The sequence below is a fragment of the Zalophus californianus genome, chromosome 15, assembly GCF_009762305.2.
Source record: "Zalophus californianus isolate mZalCal1 chromosome 15, mZalCal1.pri.v2, whole genome shotgun sequence".
Lineage (NCBI taxonomy): Eukaryota > Metazoa > Chordata > Mammalia > Carnivora > Otariidae > Zalophus > Zalophus californianus.
Genome location: NC_045609.1, coordinates 29062738 through 29086344, shown reverse-complemented (window position 1 = coordinate 29086344; position 23607 = coordinate 29062738). Strand labels below are relative to the sequence as shown.

General features: G+C 35.6%; 1 protein-coding gene across 3 annotated transcripts in view; it reads left to right on the top strand.

Moving 5' to 3' along the window:
• Positions 1-23607, top strand: part of CTNNA3 (catenin alpha 3) — a 1953765-nt gene that overhangs the window by 231849 nt on the left and 1698309 nt on the right. The window lies entirely within an intron of this gene.

The window sequence follows — 23607 nt, the reverse complement described above, 5'->3', positions numbered from 1 at the left end:
CTTTGTGTAATATGCAGACACCAATACAGAGAATCAAGCAAAGTGAAGAATCAGGCATTGTTGTTCTAAACAAAGTAAGGTGAATCTCCAGAAACTGATCCTAATGAAACGGAGTTACATGATTTACCTGATAGAGAATTCAAAATAACAGTCATAAGGATGCTCATTGGGGTCAAGAAAATGCACGAACAAAGTGAGAATTTCAGTAGAGATAGAAAATGTAAAAAGTACCAAACAGAAATCACGGAGCTAAAGAACACAATGACTGAATTGAAAATTTCACTAGAGAGGTTTAATAGCAAACTAGATAAGACAAAAAAAAAAGGATCAGAAAAAAAGGGTTCAGCAAATTTGAAGACCAGTCACTGGAAATAATTCAGTCAGAGGAGCAAAAAACCAGAAATGAACAAGACAGTTTAAAGGATTTATGGGATACCATTAAACAGATTAATGTGTGCATTTATGGGAGTCCCAGAAGGAGAAGAGGTAAAAAGGACCAGAGTGTTTATTCAAAGAAAAAAATGGCTGAAAATACTCCAAATAGGTGGAAACACCCCTGAAAAAGAACCCAAAGAAATCTACATCAAGACACATTATAATCAAATTGTCTAAAGAGACAAAGAGTAAAAAACAAGAGGAAAGTGATGTGTCACATACAAGAGAACTCCTATAAGAACATTAGTGGATTTTTCAGCAGAAATGTAGGCCAGAAAGGAATGAGATGATACGTTCAAAGTGCTGAAAGAAAAAAACCCTGCCAACCAAGAATAGTGTACCAGTATTTTCATTGCAGCATTATTTATAATAGACAAGATACAGAAACAACCTAAATGTCCATCAACCAATGAATGGACAAAGAAAGTTTGGTCTAAATATACAACTGGATATTATTCAGCCATAAAAAAAAGGAAATTTTGTCATTTGTGACAACATGGATGGACTTCAAGGGCATTATGGTAAGTAAAATAAATCAGAGAAAGACAAATACCATCTAATCTCACATGTGCAATCTAAAAAAGCAAAACAGTAACTAAAACAAAAACAGAAGAAACAAAAAGAAAAACCAAGCTCATAGATACAGAGAACAGAGTAGTGGTTGCCAGAGGCAGGGTAGGGGTGGAAGAAATAGGTGAAGGGAATCAAAAGGTACAGACTTACAGTTACAAAATAAATAAGTCATGGAGATATAATGTACAGTATATTGTCTATAGTTAATAATACTGCATTGCATATTTGAAAGGTGCTGAGAGTAGATCTTAAAGTTCTCATCACAAGAAAAAAATTCTGTGACCATGTAAGGTGATAGATGTTAATAGGCTTATTGTGGTGATAATTTCATAAAATGTACAAATATTGAATCATTATGTTGCATACCTGAAACTAATACACTATTATATGTCAATTATACCTCAGTTAAAAAATTGACAAATCCATGGGGTGCCTGGCTGGCTCAGTCAGGGGAACATGTGACTCTTGATCTCAGGTTGTGAGTTCAAGTCCCATGCTGGGTGTAGAGATCACTTAAAAATAAAATCTTTAAAAATAATTGAGAAATCCTTAGTTGGACTAAGAATCAAAGAGAGAAGACTCAAATAAATAAAATCAGAAATGAAAGAGGGGACATTACTACTGATGCCATAAAAATAAAAAGGATCATAAGAGATTACTATGAATAATTATAAACCAACAAATTAGATAACCTGGAAGAAATGTGTAAATTCCTAGAATCATACACTAAATCATGAAGAAATAGGAGCTCTAAACAGACTAATAACTAGTATGGAAATTGAATCATTATCAAAACCGTCCTAAGAATTAGAAGCTCAGGACCAGATGGCTTCACTGTTGAACTCTATAAAACATTTATTTTTTAAAAGATTTTTTATTTACTTATTTTGAGAAAGAGTGAGTGAGAGAGTGAGAGCATGAGAGGGGGTTGGAGCAGAGGGAGAAGCAGACTTCCCGCTGAGCAGGGAGCCTAATGTGGGGCTCTATCCCGGGACCCCGGGATCATGACCTGAGCTGAAGGCAGACGCTTAACTGACTGAGCCACCCAGGTGCCCCTCTATAAAACATTTAAAGAAGAATTAATGACAGTTCTTCTCAAACTATTCCAAAATATTGAGGAGGAAGGAGCACTTTCAAACCCATTTTATGAGGCCAGCAGAACTCTGATACCAAAGCCAGATATGGACACCATAAGAGAAACTTACAGGTGAATATCCCTGATGAATATAGATGCAAAATCCTCAACAAAATACTAACAAACTGAATTCAACAGTGTATTAAAAGGATTGTACATTATGACCAACTAGGTTTTACCTGGGGTGAAAGGATAATTGAACACATGAAAATCAGTCAGTGTGATATACTACATTAACATATAAAGGATAATAATCACATGCCCATTTTAATGCAAAAAAAGCAGTTAAAAACTTCAACATCGTTTCATGATGAAAATTCTCAAACTAGAAGGAAAGTACTTCAACATAATAAAGGCTGTATATGACAAGCACATAGCTAACATTGTACTTAACAGTGAGAAGTTGAAATCTTTTTCTCTAAGATCAGGAGCACAAGGATGCCAACTTTCACCAACTATGTTGGTCTAGTCAACATAGTATTGGAAGTCCTAGCTAGAGCAGTTAGTCAAGAAAGAGAAATAAAAGGCATCCAAATTGTAAGGGAAGAAATAAAACTGTTTCTACTTGCAGATGACACGATATTATGTATAGAATACCCGATTCCACCGAAAAGTGTTAGAACTAATGAATGAATTCAGTAAAATTGTAGGATACAAAACCAGCATACAAAAATCAGTTGCATTTCTTACATTTACAGTGAACTATCTGAAAAGGAAATTAGGAAAACAATCACATTTACAGTGGCACCAGAAAGAAAGAAATACTTGGGAATAAACTAAGAAGATGAAAGACTTATAATACTGAAAACTATAAAACATTGATGAAAGAAATTAAGATACAAATGGAAGGGCATCTGGTGTTCATGGGTTGGAAGAATTAATATTGTTAAAATGTCTATAATACCCCATCTACAGATTTAATGCAATTCCTTTTAAAATCCCAATGGAATTTTTAAAAAACAAATTAAAAAAATAATTCTACAATTCATGTGGAACCACAAAAACTATGTATAGCCAAATGAATTCCAAGAATGACAAACAAAGCATTGCACTTCCTGATTTCAAAATATATTACAAACCTGCAGTATTCAAAACAGTATGGTACTGGGATTAAAAATAGACTTATAGACCAGTGGAACAAAATAGAGAACCCAGAAATAAATCCATAATTACACCATCAAATAATTTTGATAAGGATGCCAAGAATACACAATTGAGAAAGGTACTCCCTTCAACAAATGGGGCTGGGAAAACAGGATATCCACATGTAAATGAATGGAATTGCACTGTTATTTTATACCACATACAAAAATTAACTCAAAATGGAATAAAGACTTAAATGTAAGATGTAAAACTGTAAAATTCTTAGAAGAAAACATAGGGGAACACTTCATAATATTGGTCTTAGAAGTGTATCAAAGTGTATTTTTACATTGTATCAAAAGGCAACAAAACCAAAAATAAACAAATGGGACTACAGCAAACTAAAAAGCTGTGGCATAGGAAAGGAAAAAAATCAACATAGTGAAAAGGCAGTCTGTGGGGTAGTTGGAAATATTTGCAAACCATATATCCAATAAGGGGTTAACACCTAAAAAAATAAAAGGAACTCTACAACTCACTAGAAAAAACTCTAATAACCCTATTAAGAAATAGGCTAAAGACTTGAACATATATTTCTCCGAAGACTTACAAATGGCCAACAGGTATATGAGAAAATGATCAATGTCAATATCATCAGGGAAATGAAAATCAAAATCACAATGGGATATTACTTCACACCTATCAGCAAAATTATAAAAAATAAAAAGATAACAAGTGTTAATGAAGATGTGGAGAAATTGGAACAATTGTATACTGTTAATGGGAATGCAAAATGGTGTAGCCACTGTGGAAAACAGTATGGAGGTTCCTCAAAAAATTAAAAATACAAATACTTTATGGTCCAGCGATCCATTTTCTAAGTATTTATCTAAAAGAATTGAGATCAGGATCTCAGAGATACTAGCATTCCCATGTCCATTGCAGCACTCTTCACTATAGTCAAGATGTGGAAACAATCTAAATATTCATCAACAAATGAATGGATAAAGAAAATGTGGTATATGTACAATGAAATACTATTCAGTCTTAAAGAAGGAAATTCTATGATACGCAACATGGATGAAGACATTATGCTAAATAAAATAAGCCAGTAACAGGAAGAAATATACTGTATTCTTCCACTTGTATGAGGTACATAAAACAGTTAAAATCATAGATTCAAAGAGTGGATTGGTGGTTACTAGGGGATATGGGGTGAAAATGGGGAATTAGTAATCAATGGGCATAAAGTTTCAGTTAAGGAAGTTTTATTCAAACTAGAGTTCTCATGTAGAACATTGTATCTAGGGGCGCCTGTGTGGCTCTGTTGGGTGACTGTCTTTGGCTCAGGTCATGATCCCAGGGTCCTGGGATCAAGTCCCACATTGGGCTCCGTGCTCTGCGGGGAGCCTGCTCCTCCCTCTGCTGTTCTCTCTCTTTCTCTGCCAAATAAATAAATAAAGTCTTAAAAAAAAAAAAAGAACATTGTATCTATAGTCAACAATGGTGTATACCTAAAAATTTTTAGGAGAGTTGATCTCATGTTGTATTGTCACAATAAAATAAAATTTAAAAAGAAAATAAATTTTGCAGCAATATTAAAGAAAAAGTCTAAATTATCTATTTCTTACAGGAAATGCCTTGCACTGAGGTGATGGTCAGTAAAGAGTTTCTTTTTATTGAGGTATAATTGACATATAAAATTATATTAGTTTCAGATGTACAACATAATGACTCAGTATTGGTACATATTGTGAAATGATCACCAGAAGTCTATTTAACATCTGTCACCATACATAGTTACAATTTTTTTCTTATAACAGGACTTTTAAGTTATTTTCTCTTAGCAACTTTGAAATATGCAGTGCAGTATTATTAGCTGTAGTCACCGTGTTCTACCTTACCTCTCCAAGATTTATTTATTTTATACCTGGAAGTTTATATTTTTTGAACCCCATCACCCGTTTCACCCCACCCCCCAACCCCTGCATATGGCAACCACCAATCTGTTCTCTGTATCTATGAGCTCAGGTATTTGTTAGTTTATGTGTCACATGTAAGTGATATCATACAGTATTTGTCTTTTTGTCTGTCTTTCAGTAAACAATTGTTGAATGACTATTTTTGTTCATTGCTGAAAGATGTAATGAGTTTAATGACAATGGTCTTTTACAATATATGGAACTTTAAAATTTACAAAGCAGTAATCTGTAAAGCTGGATTATAAATTTTATTAGGGCAAGAACTTTTCCTTTTTTATTTTTCTCCATTTCCTGTATGTCTGTCATGTTGCCAGGCCCATGATAAATATTTCTCAATTGATGTCTTTTAGTTTTCCTCAGCTGATTTCACAGCAACCTTATAAAGTAGGCAAGCAAGGATAATTTCTCCCATTTTACAGATAACAATAAAAAATTGAAGTAGTAGTGACTTGTCCAAAGGTATGAAATTATTAAATGGCATAGTAAGGATTTGAATCCAGATTTCAAGACCAATGTGCTTTCAATTCCATAGGAGTATTTCTAATTTAGACCTCAGCTCCAATTTTGTTCTCTGTTCTTTTTTTAAAAAACATTTTAAAATTTAAATTCAGTTAATTAACATATAATGTATTATTGGTTTGAAAGGTACAGGCCTGTGATTCATCAGTCTTATATAATATTCAGTGCTTATTACATCTCATGCCCTCCTTAATGTCCATCATCCATTTACCCCATCCCTCCACATCCCTCCCCTCCAGCAACCCTTAGTTTGTTTTTCTATGATTAAGAGTCTCTTATGGTTTGTTTCCATCTCTGGTTTCATCTTTTATTTTTTCTTCTCTTCCCCTATGATCCTCTGTTTTGTTTCTTAAATTCCTCGTATCAGTGAGATCATACGATAATTGTCTTTCTCTGAATGACTTATTTCATTTAGCATAATACCCTCTAGTTCCATCCCCGTTGTTGCAAATGGCAAGATTTAAATTTTATGGCTGAGTAGTATTCCATTGTATATATATACCACAGCTTCTTTATTATTCATCTTTTGATGGACATCTGGGCTCTTTCCATAGTTTTGCTATTGTGGACATTGCTGCTATAAACATTGGGGTGCAGGTGCCCCTTCGCATCACTACGTTTGTATCTTTGGGGTAAATACCCAGTACTGCAATTGCTGGATCATAGGGTAGCTCAATTTTCAACTTTTTGAAGAACCTCCATGCTGTTTTCCAGAGTGGCTGCACCAGCTTGCATTCCCACTAACAGTGTAGGAGGGTTCCCCTTTCTCCCCATCCTTGCCAACATCTGTCATTTCCTGACTTGTTAATTTTAGCGATTCTGACAGGTGTGAGGTGGTATCTCACTGTGGTTTTGATGTGTATTTCCCTGATGCCGAGTGATGTGGAGCATGTTTTCATGTGTCTGTTGGCCATTTGGATGTCTTCTTTGCAGAAATGTCTGTTCATGTCTTCTGCCCATTTCTTGACTGGGTTATTTGTTCTTTGGGTGTTGAGTTTGATAAGTTCTTTATAGATTTTGGATATTAACCCTCTACTGGTATGTCATTTGCAAATATCTTTTTTCATTCTTGTGGTTGTCTTTTGGTTTTGTCAACTGTTTCCTTTGCTGTGCAAAAACTTTTTATGTTGATGAAGTCCCAATAGTTCATTTTTGCCTTTGTTTCCCTTGCCTTTGGAAACGTGTATAGTAAGAATTTGCTGCAGCCAAGGTTGAAGAGGTTACTACCTGTGTTCTCTAGAATTTTGATGGATTCCTCTCACATTTAGGTCTTTCATCCATTTTGAGTCTATTTTTGTGTATGCTGTAAGAAAATGGTCCAGTTTCATTCTTCTGCAGATGGCTGTCCAATTTTCCCAATACCATTTTTTGAAGAGACTTTTTTCCATTAGATATTCTTTCCTGCTTTGTCAAAGATTAGTTGACCATAGAGTTGAGGGTTTTCTATTTCTGGGTTCTCTGTTCTGTTCCATTGATCTATGTGTCTGGTTTTGTGCCATTACCATACTATCTTGATGATGACAGCTTTGTAATAGAACTTGAAGTCTGAGATTGTGATGTAACCAGGTCTGGTTTTCCTTTTCAACATTCCTTTGGCTATTTGGGGTCTTTTCTGGTTCCATACAAGTTTTAGGATTATTTGTTCCAGTTCTGTGAAAAATGTTGATGGTATTTTGATACGGATTGCATTGAATGTGTAGATTGCTCTAGGTAGTATAGACATTTGAACAATATTTGCTCTTCCAGTCCATAAGCATGGAACATTTTTCCATCTCTTTGTGTCTTCCTCAGTTTCTTTCATCAGTGTTCTATAGTTTTCTGAGTACAGATCCTTTGCTTCTTTGGTTAGGTTTATTCCTAGATATCTCATGTTTTTGGGTGCAATTATAAATGGGATCGACTGTAATTTCTCTTCCTTCTGTCTCACTGTTAGTGTATAGGAATGCAACTGATTTCTGTGCATTGATTTTATATCTTGCCACTTTGCTGAATTCCTGTATGAGTTCTAGCAATTTTGGGGTGGAATCTTTTGGGTTTTCCATATAGAGTATCATGTCATCTGCAAAGAGTGAGAGTTTGACTTCTTCTTTGCTGATTTGGATGCCTTTGTTCTGTGTTCTTGATTTAAGTTTTGTTATCATTCCTTACATTAAAAAATCATTTGAGATATGTGTGTTTTAATTTTCTGCTTCAGCTGCAAAGTTCCCTATAATGAGTGGTATTATCATTTTGTAAGTTCATTTGGAAAATATGTATGAAAGTCAATGGATTAAGTTTAGAAAAATAAAAAAAATTTTTCTCAGTAATACTTCACTTTGGTTCCTCTGTGGTTGCCATATTTGACTAAGGTAGATTAGCCATTTCTTATGCTTAAAAAAATTTCTCTTTAAACATTAATATTTATAGAACATTAATATATTACTCTTTTGACTGTTCCTTTCTTCTGCTTTAGTTTCCAAAATCTTTTGGTATTGTTTCAAACTGACATTTTAGGGACACTAAGACCACACTTGGTGATTCAGTACCTTTAATCAGATGCTTATTGGATACTCTTTTCTACACATAATGTTGTGAGTATGGGATTTTCTTTTAATGTTACAGGTAACATCTATCACCTTGTACAGTTGCATGGAATGTTAAACAAGAAAAAATGATAACTGTTGAGCTGGCTGCTCTTTTGGAACAATGCTCCTTGATACTTTTTTATTGTGGGAGTTATTAGGCTGCTGGAGCTGTGGAGTTATTTCAATCTGTTGATCTGACTGCAAAAGGAAGCCAGGGCATTGGCAGTGAGGGCCAGGGAAGTTTTACTTGCCAGAGCCCTGGCTGGATCTTTTTCTGCTGCTTCAGATGGTTTTTCTTCTTGTCGTCTTTCTCAAATTACTCTATGAATCTACATGATTTTCATGAACTCACTGAATGTGTAGTTTATGTAGAACATTGGCTTAAATTTATTAAACATTATGTTGTCAGAAAAAGGGAGGAAAATGTATTAGGAAAGAAAGAATGCCAAGTCCAACTAGACATTTTCCTTGCTGCCCTATTCATGCTTCTCTTTTCTGAAAAACAGATTTTCAGTTATTTTAATGGGAGATGAGCAATCATTGTCTCTGTTGTTTTATTTGGTAGATTACTGTTATTATTTCTGAATGGAAAGGAATTTATTTTTATTTAGGTGTAATTGATATACAACATCATATTAGTCTCAGGTGTATAACATAATGATTCAATATTTGTATATATTGTGAAATGATTACCACAATAAATCTAGTTAACATCTATCACCATACACATTTGCAAAGGTTTTTTCGTTGTAATAAGAACTTCTAAGATCTGCACTCTTAGCAACTTGTAATTATGTAATACACTATTATTAACTATAGTCACCATGCTGTACATTATATCACCACGACTTACTTATTTTGTAACTAGAAGTCTATACCTTTTGATTCCCTTCACCCATTTCTCCCACACCTACCCCTGCCTCTGGCAACCACTACTCTGTTCTCTGTAACTGTGAGCTTGGTTTTTCTTTTTCTTTTTTTCTGTTTTTGTTTTTGTTATTGTTTTGTTTTGGTTTTTTTTTTTTTTTTAGATTGCACATGTTAGATTAGATGGTATTTGTCTTTCTCTGTCTGACTTATTTTACTTACTGTAATGCCCTTGAAGTCCATCCATGTTGTCACAAGTGACAAAATTTCCTTCTTTTTTATGGCTGAAATTACTTGGTTGTGTATTTAGATCAAATTTACTTTGTCCATTCATTGGTTGATGGACACTTGGGTTGTTTTAGCATCTTGGCTATTATTAATAATGTTGTAATGAACATAGGGATCATATATCTTTTCAAGTTAGTGTTTTCATTTTCTTCATATAAATACCCAGAAGTGGAGTTGCTAGATCATATGGTAGTTCTATTTTTAATTTTTTGGGGGAACCTCCATACTCTTTTCCGTAGTGTTTGTACCAATTTACATTCCCACCAACAGTGAAGAAGGATTTCTTTTCTTCCTATCCTCCCTAAAACTTGTTATTTCTTGTCTCTTAGTAATAGTCATTCAAATGGGTGTGAGGTGATATCTCTTTGTGGCTCTGATTTGCATTATTTTGATGCTTAGTGATATTGAGCACCTTTCATGTACCTCTGTGTCATCTGTATGTCTTTGGAAAAATATGTATTCAGATCCTGTGCCTATTTTTAAATCAGATTGTTTTTCTTTTTGCTATTGAGTTTATGTGTTCTTTATGCATTTTGGATATTAACCCCTTATCAGATGTATGATTTGCAAGTATTTTATCCTATTCAGTATGTTGTATTTTCATTTTGGTTATGGTTTCCTTTGCTGTGCAGAAGGTTTTCAGTTTGATTTAGTTCCACTTGTTTGTTTTTGCATTTGATGCCTTTATTTTTGGTGTCAAATCCAGAAAATTACCTCCAAGACTGATGCGAAGGAGCTTTCTGCTTATGTTTTCTTCTAGGAGTTATATGGTTTTAGGTTTTACATTCAAGTCTTTAATCCATTTCTAGTAATTTCTGTGTATGGTTTAAGATAGTTGTCCAGTTTCATTCTTTTGCATGTCCAGTTTTTCTGGATGCCCATTTATTAAAGAGATTGTCCTTTCCCCATTGCATATTCTAGGCTTCTTTGTCATAAATTAATTGACCATATATGTGTGGGTTCATTTCTGGGCTCTCCGTTTTGTTCCATTAATCTATGTCAGTTTTTATGCCAATATTATATATTTTTTATTACTATAGCTTTGTTATTTGAAATCAGAGAGCATGATACCTACCATATATGTGTGGGTTCATTTCTGGGCTCTCCGTTTTGTTCCATTAATCTATGTCAGTTTTTATGCCAATATTAAATATTTTTTATTACTATAGCTTTGTTATTTGAAATCAGAGAGCATGATACCTTGAGTTTGTTCTTTTTCAAGATTGCTTTGGCTACTCAGGGTCTTTTGTGTATCCATACAGATTTTAGGATTATTTTTCAATTTCTCAAAAAAGTATCATTGGAATTTTGATAGGGATTGCATTGAACCTGTAGATTGCTTTGGACGTGTGGATATTTTAACAATAATAATTTTTCCAAACCATGATCTCAGAATATCTTTCCATTTATTTGTGTTTCGTTTATTTCCTCAATTTTTTTCATCAGTGTTTTACAGATTTCAATGTATAGGTCTTCCACCTCCTTGGTTAAATTTATTCCTAGGTATTTTATTCTTTTTGATGCAATTGTAAATGGAATATTTACAATTTCTCTCCCTGATAGTTATTAGTATATAAAAACAACAGATTTTTGTATACTGATTTTGTATCTTGCAACTTTACTTTAGTCTTTGTTCTTTTTCATTGTTCAGTAGCATGCCATTTAATCTCCACATATATGTGAGTTTTCTGGTTTTCTTCTTGTAAGTGATTTCTAGTTTTATACCATTGTGTTCAGAAAAGATGTTTAGTATAATTTCAAGCTTCTTAAATTTGTTAAGACTTGTTTTTTGACCTAACATGATTTATTGTGGAGAATGTTACATGTGCACTTTTGAAGAATGTGTATTCTGTTGCTTTTGGATGGAATGTGCTTTATTTATCTGTTAAGTCCATCTGGTCTAATGTGTTAAGGTTGATATTTCCTTATTGATTTTCTGTCTTGATGATCTATCCACTGATGTAATGGGGTATTGAAGTACCCTACTATTACATTGCTGTTTATATCTATTTTTAGGTCTGTTAATATTTGCTTTATATATTTAGGTGCTCCTGTGTTGAGTGCATAAATATTTACAAATGTTATATCATCTTATTTGATTGACCTCTTTATTGTTATGTAATGCCCTTCTTTTTCACCTTTTATAGTTTTTGTTTTAAAGTACATTTTTTCTGATCAGGAGAGTTAAGATAGAGGAATAGCGTGACCTTAAGCTTGCCTTCTCCCTCAAACATAGCTAGATGAATATCAAATCATTTTGAATACCCAAGAAATCAGTCAGAAGTCTTTGTAGACATGGAACAAAGCTGCATGTCTACAAACCCATGGAAGGTAGGAACTGCAGAGAGTTGATTTGTGGGAAAAAAGAGTTGAGGGTGCATATGTCTTTTTAAGTTAGTGTTTTCATTTTCTTCATATAAATACACAGCAGCGGAATTGCAAATACAAATAAAACCATGATGAGATGCTCCCTCACCCCTGTCAGAATGGTTAAAATCAACAACACAAGGAACAATAGGTGTTGGCGAGGATGTGGAGAAGGGGGAACCTTCTTGCACTTTTGGTGGGAATGCAAATGGGTGAAGCCACTCTGGAGAACAGAATGGAGGTTCCTCAAAAAGTTAACAATAGAAATACCCTACAATCTAGCAATTGCACTACTAGGTATTTACCCAAAGGATACAAAAATATACATTCGAAGGGGCACATGTACCCTGATGTTTATAGCAGCATTATCAACACTAACCAAACTATGGAGAGAGCCCAAATGTCTTCAACTGATGAATGGATAAAGATGTGGTATATGGAATATTACTCAGCCATCAAAAAGAATGAGATCTTGCCATTTGCAAAGATGTGGATAGAGCTAGAGTGTATTATGCTAAGTGAAATAAGTCAATCAGAGAAAGACAAATATATGATTTCACTCACATGTGGAATTTACTAAACAAACAGCATGGGTGCAGAAAGGTGGCAGTGGAATAGGAGGATCCCAGGCTGACCTTTTCTTACAAATACAACTAGATAGCTATCAAATCATCTTTTTTTTTGGAAAGATTTTATTTCTTTATTTGACAGAGAGAGAGCACAAGCAGGGGGAAGTGGCAGGCAGATGGAGAGAGAGAAGCAGGCTCCCTGAATAGCAAGGGAAGCCCGATGTGGGACTCGATCCCAGGACCCCAGGATCATGACCTGAGCCGAAGGCAGTCGCTTAACCAACTGAGCCACCCAGGCACCCGCTATCAAATCATCTTAAATATCCCAGAAATCGACCTGAAGACTGACAGAACACACAACAACTAAACAGATTAGAGGCCATATCTAAGAAGGTAGGAAGTGTAGAGACATGGTTTAGGGGAGAAAGAAGGCTGCTTTGGACTGGAGGGATCCTTGGTCACAGAGAAGAGCAAGAGATGATGGAACATACAGGGGAACACAAGGAGAACATTTCCCCAAAGCCATTGGCTTGGAAAACTAGTTGGGCTGAATTTGTGAGTTCTTGCAACCAATGGGGTTTAAAGTCTGGAGTTTTAAGTGGCTTTGGCTGGGATACAGCGTGGAGGGCATTGTGCTACTCCTGGAGAGAAGATAGACCAGCAACCCCAGGGGTCAGATAGCATGGAAACAGTGATCTGAAGAGTGTGTGTGGGACACACAGTGGGAAGAGTATTCACTCTTTTTGGAGCACGTCCCTGAGAGGCAGCATTCATGGAGGTACTTCTTTGGGAACAAAGGAGCTGGCTAGTGCCATTTCCCTCCCTGCACCTCAGCATAAACACAGAGCCACTTGTGTGAAGCAATGCACTGTTGACACTGGCTGCCTAAGTTGCTTATACCAAACCCTGCCCCACCGTGCTGTGCTCTGGTCAAAATGTCCTTATTGGTCATGCTTGCCTCAGTCCCAGTATGGCTGGCCCCTCCCCCAGAAGACCAAGACAAATCCCTGCCCACACTACATCTCCCAGCTAGAGAGATGCAGGGCCTCATTTCTGGTGGTGGTAACAGGTCTCATCTCACAAGCAGACCAGAGCTCACCCATTTAAAACTCACCACATTCAGACAAGGGACCAAACACTGCCCACAACAGGCAGGGAGAGACTCTGCAGATGACTGACCTAGAGGTGAGAGGAGTCAGAACAACAGGAGAGAGCACACAACACACACTGGAGACACTCCCTGAAGCTCCAGGCCCTGAGCACTACATGACCTCTTCTTCGTAGAGCTGTTACTTTCAGTACTGGGAAACACAACTGGCTTTTCTAACACAGTAAAGAAGGCAGAGACTTAGACATAATGTGAAAACAGGAATTTATCCCAAATGAAAGAACAAGTTAGGGCCATGGTCAAAGATCTAAGTGAAGTGGATATAAGTAACATGCCTGATGGAGAACTTAAAGCAATGATCGTAAGGGTACTCACCAGGCTTGAGAAAATTATAGAGGATATCAGTGACACCCTTACCACATTGATAAAAGAGTTAAAAAAGAATCAGAGATGAAGAGTGCAAAAAATGTGTTTAGAAGCACCCTTGATGCAATGAACTGCAGGCTAGAAGAAGCAGAGGAATGAATTAATGATCTAGAAGACAAAGTAATAGAAAGCAGTGAAGCTGAACAAAAGAAGAATTATACAACAGAATAGATTTAGGGAACTCAGTGACTCCATCAAATGGATCAACATTTGTATTATAGGAATCCCAGAAGAAGAAGAAGGGAGAGAAGGGGGCAGAAAATGTATTTGAAGAAATAATAGCTGAAAACTTCCCTAATCTGGGGAAGGAAATAGGCACATCCAGGAGGCACAGAGAACTCCCATCAAAATCAACAAAAGCAGGCCAATACCAAGACATATTGTATGTAAATTTGTAAAATATAGTGGTAAAGAAGACTCTTAAAAGCAGCAAGATAAAAGAAGTCCTTATCTTACAAGGGAAGACCCATATGGCTAACAGCGGATTTCTAAATGGAAACTTGGCAAGCCAGAAGGGAGTGGCATGATACATTCAAGGTTCTGAATGGGAAAAGCCTAGCCAAGAATACTCTATTCAGCAACAGAAGGAGCGATGGTTTCCCAGACAAAGAAAAACTAAAGTAGTTCATGACCACTAAAGCAGCCCTGCAAAAAAATATGAAAGGGGACTCTGAGTGGAAAGGAGAGACCAAAAATGATAGTATAAATTAGGCAGGAAACACAAAAGCAGTAAAAATGAATATTTCTGTAAATTTAAGTCAAGGAACTCACATAAAAAAAGGATATAAAATATAATAATATATACCTAAAACAGTAGAGGAGAGGAGAAAAGAATGGGTTCAAACTTGAATGATCATCAACTTAATATAGATTTAGATTGCTATTTGTAGAAGAGGTTATATACAAACTTAATGGTAATGATATATCAAAAACTACTACTAAATATGCAAGAACTGGGATGCCTGGGTGGCTCAGTCGATTAAGCGTCTGCCTTCGGCTCAGGTCATGATCCCAGAGTTCTGGGATCAAGTCCCGCATCAGGCTCCTCGCTCAGCGGGGAGCCTGCTTCTCCCTCTGCCTCTGCCTGCTACTCCCCCCTGCTGTGCTCTCTGTCTCTCTCTTCCTCTCTAACAAACAAACAAATAAATAAATCTTAAAAAAATCAATAAAATAAATATGCAAGAATAAAGAGAAAGAAATCCAAATATATCACTAGAGAAAATAAGCAAAAAAAGAATGAGAGAAAGACAAGAAAGGATCAGAGAAAATCTTCAGAAACAACTACAAAACAAGTAGTAAAATGGCAATAAATACATATCTATCAATAGTTACGTTGAATGTAAATGCACTAAATGCTCCAATCAAAAGACATAGGGTGTGAGAAAGGATAAAAAACAGGACCTATTTATATGCTGCCTAAAAAAGACTCACTTTAGACCTAAAGGCACCGGCAAATTGAAAGTGAGGGGATGGAGAAACATTTATCATGCAAATAGATGTCAAAAGAAAGCTGGAGTAGCAATACTTATATCGGAGAAACTAGAGTATAAAATAAAGACTGTAACAAGAGACAAAGAAAAGCACTAGATAATATTAAAGGGGATATAACAATTGTAAATATTTATGCACCCAGTATGGGAGCACTCAAATACATAAAGCAGTTAATAACAATGCTAAAGGAACTAATTGATAATAATACAATAATAGGAAGGGATGTTAACCACCCACTTACATCACTGGACAGATCATCTAAGCAAAAAATTAGCAAGGAAACAATGACTTTGAATGACACACTGGGCCAGATGGACTTAACAGATATAGTCAGAACATTCCATCCTAAAACAGCAGAATACACATTCTTTTCAAGTACACATGGGACATTCTTCAGAATAGATCACATTTTAGGTCACAAAACTCTCAACTAATGCAAAAAGATTGAATATCTATGCATCTTTTCTGACCACAATGTTATAAAACTAGAAATCAACCACAAGAAAAAATCTAGAAAGAGCACAGGTACATGGAAGTTAAACAACATGCTAATAAATAATGAATGGATGAACCAGGAAATGAAAGAAGAAATAGTAAAATACATGGACACAAAGGAAGATGAAAACACAACAGTCTAAAACCTTAGGGATGCAACAAAAGTGGTTCTAAGAGGGAAGTACATAGTAATACAGGCCTATATCAGGAAGCAAGAAAAATCTCAAATATACAGGGTAACCTTACACCTGAAGGAACTAGAAAAAGAAAAACAAACAAAGCCTAAAGCCAGAAGAGGGAAGGAAACAATAAATATTAGAGCAGAAATAAATGATATAGAAACTAAAAAACCAATAGAACAGATCAATGAAATCAGAAGCTTGTTCTTTGAAAAAAATAAAATTGATAGACCTCTAGCCAGACTTATCAAAAAATAAAGAGAAAAGACCCAAATAAATACAATCACAAATGAGAGAGGAGAAACAACAACCAACACCACAAAAATACAATTATTAAGAGAATATTATGGAAAACTATATGCCAACAAATTGGACAACCTTGAAAAAATGGATAAATTCCTAGAAACATAAACTATCAAAGCTGAAACAGGAAGGAATAGAAAATTTGAACAGTCCAATAACCAGCAAAGAAATTAATAATCAAAAAACTCTTAGCAAACAAAATTCCAAGACCAGATGGCTTCACATGTGAATTCTACAAATATTTAAAGAAGAGTTAATACCTATTCTCAAACATCCCAACACATAGAAAAGGAAGGAAAACTCCTAAATTCATTCTATGAGGCCAGCATTACCCTGATACCAAAATCAGATAAAGACACCACAAAAGAAAGAGAACTATAGGCCAATATCTCTGATGAACATAAATGCACAAATTCTCGACAAAAAACTAGCAAACTGAATCCAACAATACATTAAAAAAATCATTTACCACGATAAGTGGGATTTTTTCCTGGGCTGCAAAGATGGTTCAATATTCTCAAATCAATCAATGTGATATATCACATTTGTAAAATAAGGGATAAGAACCACGTGATCATTCAGTAGATGCAGAAAAAGTATTTGACAGAGTCCATCACCCATTCTTAATTAAAAAAAACCCTCAACAAAGTAGGGATAGTAATAAAGGCCATATGTGAAAAACCCACAGCTAATAGCATCCTAAATGGGGAAAAACTGAGTGCTTTTCCTCTACAATCAGGAACAAGACAGGAATATCCACTCTCACCACTTTTATTCACTGGAAGTCCTAGCCACAGCAATCAGATGACAAAAAGAAATAAAAGGCATCCAAATCATCAAGGAAGAAGTAAAACTTCCACTACTTGCAGATTCTATATATAGAAAACCCAAAAGACTCTACCAAAAAACACCTGGAATGGATAAATGAATTCAGTAAAGGTGCAGGAGACAAATTTAACATACACAAATCTGTGACATGTCCATACATCAATAGTGAAGCAGGAGAAACAGGAATTTAAGAATCATTCCATTTACACTTGCATCAAAACCAGTAAGATACCTAGGAATAAAGCTAATCAAAGAGGTAAGAGATCTGTACTCTGAAAACTATAAAACGCTGATGAAAGAAATTGAAGATGACACAAAGAAATTAAAAGATGTTCCATGCTCATGGATTGGAAGAACAAATATTGTTAAAATGTCTATACTACCCAAAGCAATCTACACATTTAATGCAACCCCTATCAAAATACCAACAGCATTTTTCACAGAAGTAGAATAAACAATCCTGAAATTTGTATAGAACCACAAAAAGCCCCAAATAGCCAAAGTAACCTTGATTAAAAAAAATAGCAAAGCTGGAAGCATCACAATTCTGGACTTCAAATTATATTACAAAGCTGTACTAATCAAAGCAGTATGGTACTGGCATAAAAATAGACATGTAGATCAATGGTACAGAATAGAAAACCCAGATACAAACCCACGACCATATGGTCAATTAGTATTCGACAAAGCAGGAAGGAATATCCAATGGGTAAAAAGAATGTCTCTTCAACAAATGGTGTTGGGAAAACTAGACAGCAACATGCAAAAGAATGTAACTGGATGACACTGTTGCACCATACACAAAAGTAATTCAAAATGGATTAAAGACCTAAATGTGAGACCTGAAACCATAAAAATCCCAGAAGAGAACCAGGTAGTAATTTCTTTGATATTGACCATAGCAACTTCTTTTTAGATGTCTCCTGAACCAATGGAAACAAAAGCAAAAATAAACTATTGGGACTTCATCAAAAGAAAAAGCTTCTGCACAGTGAAGGAAATAATCAACAAAACTAAAGGGCAGCCTGCGGAATGGGAGAAGATATTTACAAATGACATCTGATAAAAGACTCATATCCAAAATATACAAAGAACATATAAAACTCAACACCCTAAAAACAAATAATCCAATTAAAAATGGGCAGAAGACATGAATAGACATTTTTCTAAAGAAGACATACAGATGGCCGTCAGACACATGAAAAGCTGGTCAACATCACTCATCGTCAGGGAAATATAAATCAAAACTTCAATGGGATATCACCTCCCACCTGTCAGAATAGCTAAAATCAACAACACAAGAAACAACAGGTGTTGGTGAGGCTGTGGGGAAAGGAGAGCTCCAGCTCTCCTGCACTGTTGTGGGAATGCAAACTGGTGCAGCCACAGTGGAAAACAGTATGGTGGTTCCTCAAAATGTTAAAAATAGAACTACCTTATGATCCTGCAATTGCACTACTAGGTATTTTTCCAAATAATACAAAAATACTAATTCAGAGGGCTATATGCACCCCAATGGTTATAGCACTGTTATCAATAATAGCCAAACTATGGAAAAAGCCCAAATGTCCATCGACTGATGAATAGATAAAGAAGAGGTGGTGTATATATATAGGAATATTCCTCAGACATCAAAAAGAATGAAATCTTGCCATTTGCAATGACATAGATGGAGCTAGAAAGTATTATGCTAAGTTTAGTAAGTCAGTCGGAGAAAGACAAATACCATATGATTTCATTCATATGTGGAATTTAAGAAACAAAACAAGCAAGCAGGGGGAAAGAAAAAAAAAAGAAAGGTAATCTAAGAAACAGACTCTTAACTATAGAGAACAAACTGATAGCTACCAGAAGGGAGGTGGCTTGGCAGGTGGGTGAAATAGGTGAAGGGGATGAAGGAGTGCACTTGTGATGAGCACCGGGTGTTGTATGGAAGTGTTGAATCACTGTATTATGCACTTTAAGCTAATATTACACTTTATGTTAACTGGAATTGAAATAAAAAAAAAACACCAAATGAACAAAGGAAAAAAGAGAAAAACCAAAAAACAGACTCTTAATTATAGAGAGCAAACTGATGGTTACCAGAGGGAGGTGGGTGGGGGAATGGGTGAAATAGGTGATGGGGATTAAGAGTACACACACACACACACACACACACACACACACACACATATTTTAAAGATTTATTTATTTATTTTGAGAGAGAGAGTGAGAGAGCGGGGAGGGGCAGAGGGAGATGGGAGAAAGAGAATCTTAAGCAGACTGTGCTGAGTGTGGAGCCGGTTGTGGGGCTCGATCCCACGACTATGAGATCATGACCTGAGCCAAAACGAAGTCAGATGCTTCCAACTCTGCCACCCAGTCACCCTGAGTACACTTATCTTGATGAGCACTGAGTAATGCATAGAATTTTTGAATTACTATATTGTCTACCTGAAATTAATATAACACCATATGTTAACTATACTGGAATTAAAATTAAAATATAAATAAAGTAAAATTGACAAATGAGTCCTTTCACATAAAGTTGGGATGCTTTTCAAGGGCAGCTGCTTCTCTCACTCTCTCAAATAAATAAATAAAATCTAAAAAAAAAAAAAGAAAAAAGAAAAGAAAAAGGGACGCCTAAGTGGCTCAGTCAGTTAAGCGTCTGACTTCGGCCAAGTCATGGTCTTGGGGTCCTGGGATGGAGCCCATGTGGGGCTCCCCACTCAGTGAGGAGTCTGCTTGTCCTTCTCCCTCTACCTTTCCCTCTGTTTCTCCCCCTTTTAATGCTCTCTCTCTCTCCCAAATAAATAAATAAAATCTTCAAAGGGCTGCTTCTGTGCTGGGTGAGTCTGCATGCAGTGCTCTTTTTTTTTTTTTTTTAAGATTTATTTATTTTGAGGGGGAGAGAGAGAGAGGAGAGATGGAATCTCGAGTCCCCACTGAGTGCTCAGCCCACCTTGGGGCTCAATCTCATGATCCTGAGATCATGACCTCAGCTGAAATCAAGAGACAGACGCTTTAATGACTCAGCCACCTAGGCGCTCCTGCACACAGCTCTTTAAGAGCCATTTCTCAGGTTTCCAAAGCCCTGTGGATCTTGTGGGCATGAGCCCTATTGGTCTTCAAAGCCACTTGTTTTAGGTTTTTCTCAGGTGTTGGTCTTAAATGTTGGCCCGATGTGGTGTACAAACCCTTTAATACTCAAGGAATAGCTGTGGGTTTTGAGTTTCCTCCCAAATGTGGGTTGCCATGCTGGGGATGGGGTTTATGGTGAGATTGTGTCTCAGCCTTTGAGGTTTACCTCTCATTTGCTTGATGTGAAGTGGTTGCTCAGCCAGTTTTTAGGTTTTTTACCAGAGGAAACTGTTCCATATATAACTGTAGTTTCAGTGTGTCTATGGGAGGATGTGAATTCAGGACCTTCCTACATTGCCATCTTGAACCAAAATCTGAACAGAAAAGAATTTTATGAGAAAACACACTGGGAGTGTTTATAATGCTTACTTTAATGGCAAGTTTTGGGCTTAGAGATAATGTTTGCATCTTCTCATTTTTGTCTTGTCTGCCCTGTGATGTTTGATAAGGTAATAAAATAGGACAGAATTTGCATTTGTTTCCCAGTTCAGAGACCATTTTGATATTCAGTTTTGTCAGTTTTATATTCCTAGGCTTGTTTGGAGGTCAGATTTATTCATTGGGCTTTTTTATCTTACATTTGAATTTTGTAGTAAGGGAAAAATATTAACACAGGATAAATTTAATGTTTGACAAATTTTTGGGGCTTCTTTGCTTATTTTAAATTTCCACTCAAAAGTTTGAAGAAGTAAAATCTAGGAATTTTAAAATCTCTTCAATTAATTATGCTTCTTTCCCAACTTACCTTCAACTGAGAGAGAATTTATTTTGAGACATAGTCAACATAATGAAATTGCAATGCACTGAACTAATGAGAAAATCTCAAGAGGTCTATTGCAGTGATCAAGCACAGTGGCCTATTGGAATGAAAAATCCTCAAATAAAGTCAACATCTAATTTTTTAAAAGTAAAATCTAAACCTCACTTTAATCACTGTCTTATTTTTATCTTTTGCAATGTCAGCTTTATCTGCAAGGTAAAATTATTGCTTTTACTCTTTAGCATCTTTAAGTATATATATGGGCAGAGAGAGATGGGGTGTATTTAACAGGGATCTAAACTAAAGTACACTACAGATACTTTGTATGACCTTTCCTTGACAATTATTTGTTGTTGTATGGGAAAAAAACCTACTTAAATAAATGAATCATCATAGTTTGAGTCCTTTGAGCTACTTAGTATCGATAAGTGGAGAGTGTAACTCTTGATAATGAAAGTTCAAACTTTAAAGTCTCCACTTTACACAAACTGATTTTTCATAGAAATATATTGTGGTGATTTATTCTTGCTGGATTGTCTCCCTTTCTTCTTTGGCCATGGACATATTGCTTGGTTTTTATGGGTTTTTAAATTTTTTTAATTTTAATTTAATTTAATTTAATTTTTAAGATTTTATTTATTTATTTGACACAGAGAGAGACAGTGAGAGAGGGAACACAAACAGGGGGAGTGGGAAAGGGAGAAGCAGGCTTCCCACTGAGCAGAGAGCCCGATGTGGGATCAATCCCAGGACGCTGAGATCATGACCTGGGCCGAAGGCAGTCGCTTAACCAACTGAGCCACCCAGGCGCCCCTGTTTTTTTATTTTTAAGACTTGTAAATGTGTTTACCCTAAAATTCCTATTTGGAGCGGTATAAAGTTCACAGAAATAAATGTGAAGAAGAAATATTTAAGAAGTAGAGCTAATATTTTTTAGGGAAAATAAAGTGCTTAGGATTAAACTGATTGATTGGTAAAATAGTTTATATTGTCAGCAAAATTACTTAAATTGTTTAGAATATTAGATTTGGTATTTTGATTTGAATGTAGTGAGAAGGGACCAAGAAATGGGCAAGGCACAGAAATGATCATACAACACGATAGTTAATATAAAAGTCATTACAATTATGTCAAGAGAAATTTGTTTACTATGCTATAAAATGGGGAAAACTAGCAGACTTTGTTTAAATTGATGGGTAGAATCTGTTCCCATTTAAGGCTCTGAGAACTTGTCCTTCCATTTGAAGCCCAATGCAGATCTCTTCATGTCTTCTATGTGGCCTGAGTCCTTCAATTGCTATACCTAGTTTTTTTCTGTTTTACCACATATTGCTTTTATCTCTCTCTCTCTCTTTTTGTATTCTCTTTACTACTTTACCTTGTGTTAGAGTTAGTGGTATTGTAGAAAGAGCACAAATACTGTAGTAAAAACCCGGTTTATACTCTCTGAGTCCCAGTGTACTCACTTGTAGAATGGGGAGTGAAATAGGATTAAATTGGAAAGCACAAAAGTATCTGACACTGAGCAGGCACTCAGTAAATGTCTTTCCCACTTCTGAGTTTCATATCTAGTTCCTGAGTCGTTTATAAGTTCCTTTAGGGCAGGAAATATGTTTAATATTCATAGTACCTTGTGCATAGTAGGTTCTAAAAGATTATTTGTTGAATTTAATTTGCTGTAGTGCTGAGGAAGCTTAGCACTGTTGTTTTCCGTTTCTTTTTCCTCTGTCACCTTGGATCGAGATAAACATGTTGCTTTCATGAAACTGAGGCTTTAATTCAGTAGAATGCCATTATAATATGACTTATTCCATAGAGTTTGAATAGTAGGTCAAATCATTTCCCTGGAAACTTAATAATATTCTATAAAATCTTATTAACCTGTCTCATAGCATCATAGTCCATGGAATTCTGGTGTGTTTAAGATGGTGAAGTCTCTATCTGTAGAAATCTGTCTAAAGGCATGCAGTGAGAATACGGGAAATAAATGACATGAAGAGAGAGCAAATGCAAATGTCATTGCAAGTGACATTACTTGACATTTTCAATCACTAATCTTCCAAAGTATGTTCTAATTTACTAAAATAAACCAAGAATTGAATTTCTTGTGAGCTTCCTTTGTTTAATTAATTATTAGCAGCAGAACAATATTCTGTGATCCACTGCAATTTGTCTCCTTTGTGTTTATCTAGTATCTGACTTAAAAATGGACAGAAACATTCTGATTCAGCAGAACTGATTTTATAACTGTTATAAATCATTTCTGCGTTATAGAGCAGAAATGAATAAATGTTTGCTGAACGTGCTACATATGCTTCGATCACCAAAATGTTAGTTTTCTTTCCTTCTCAAAATATGAGATCTGAGAGATCTTCCGGGCTGAAGTTTGTGGGGTGCTTATTTTGCATGGATATTTCTATGGAGGCAAGCAGCTACCTTTATATATATTTGTTTCCATGATTGGAATGTGAGAGCTCCTTTAGTACTTCCTCATTATGATTTGAAATTA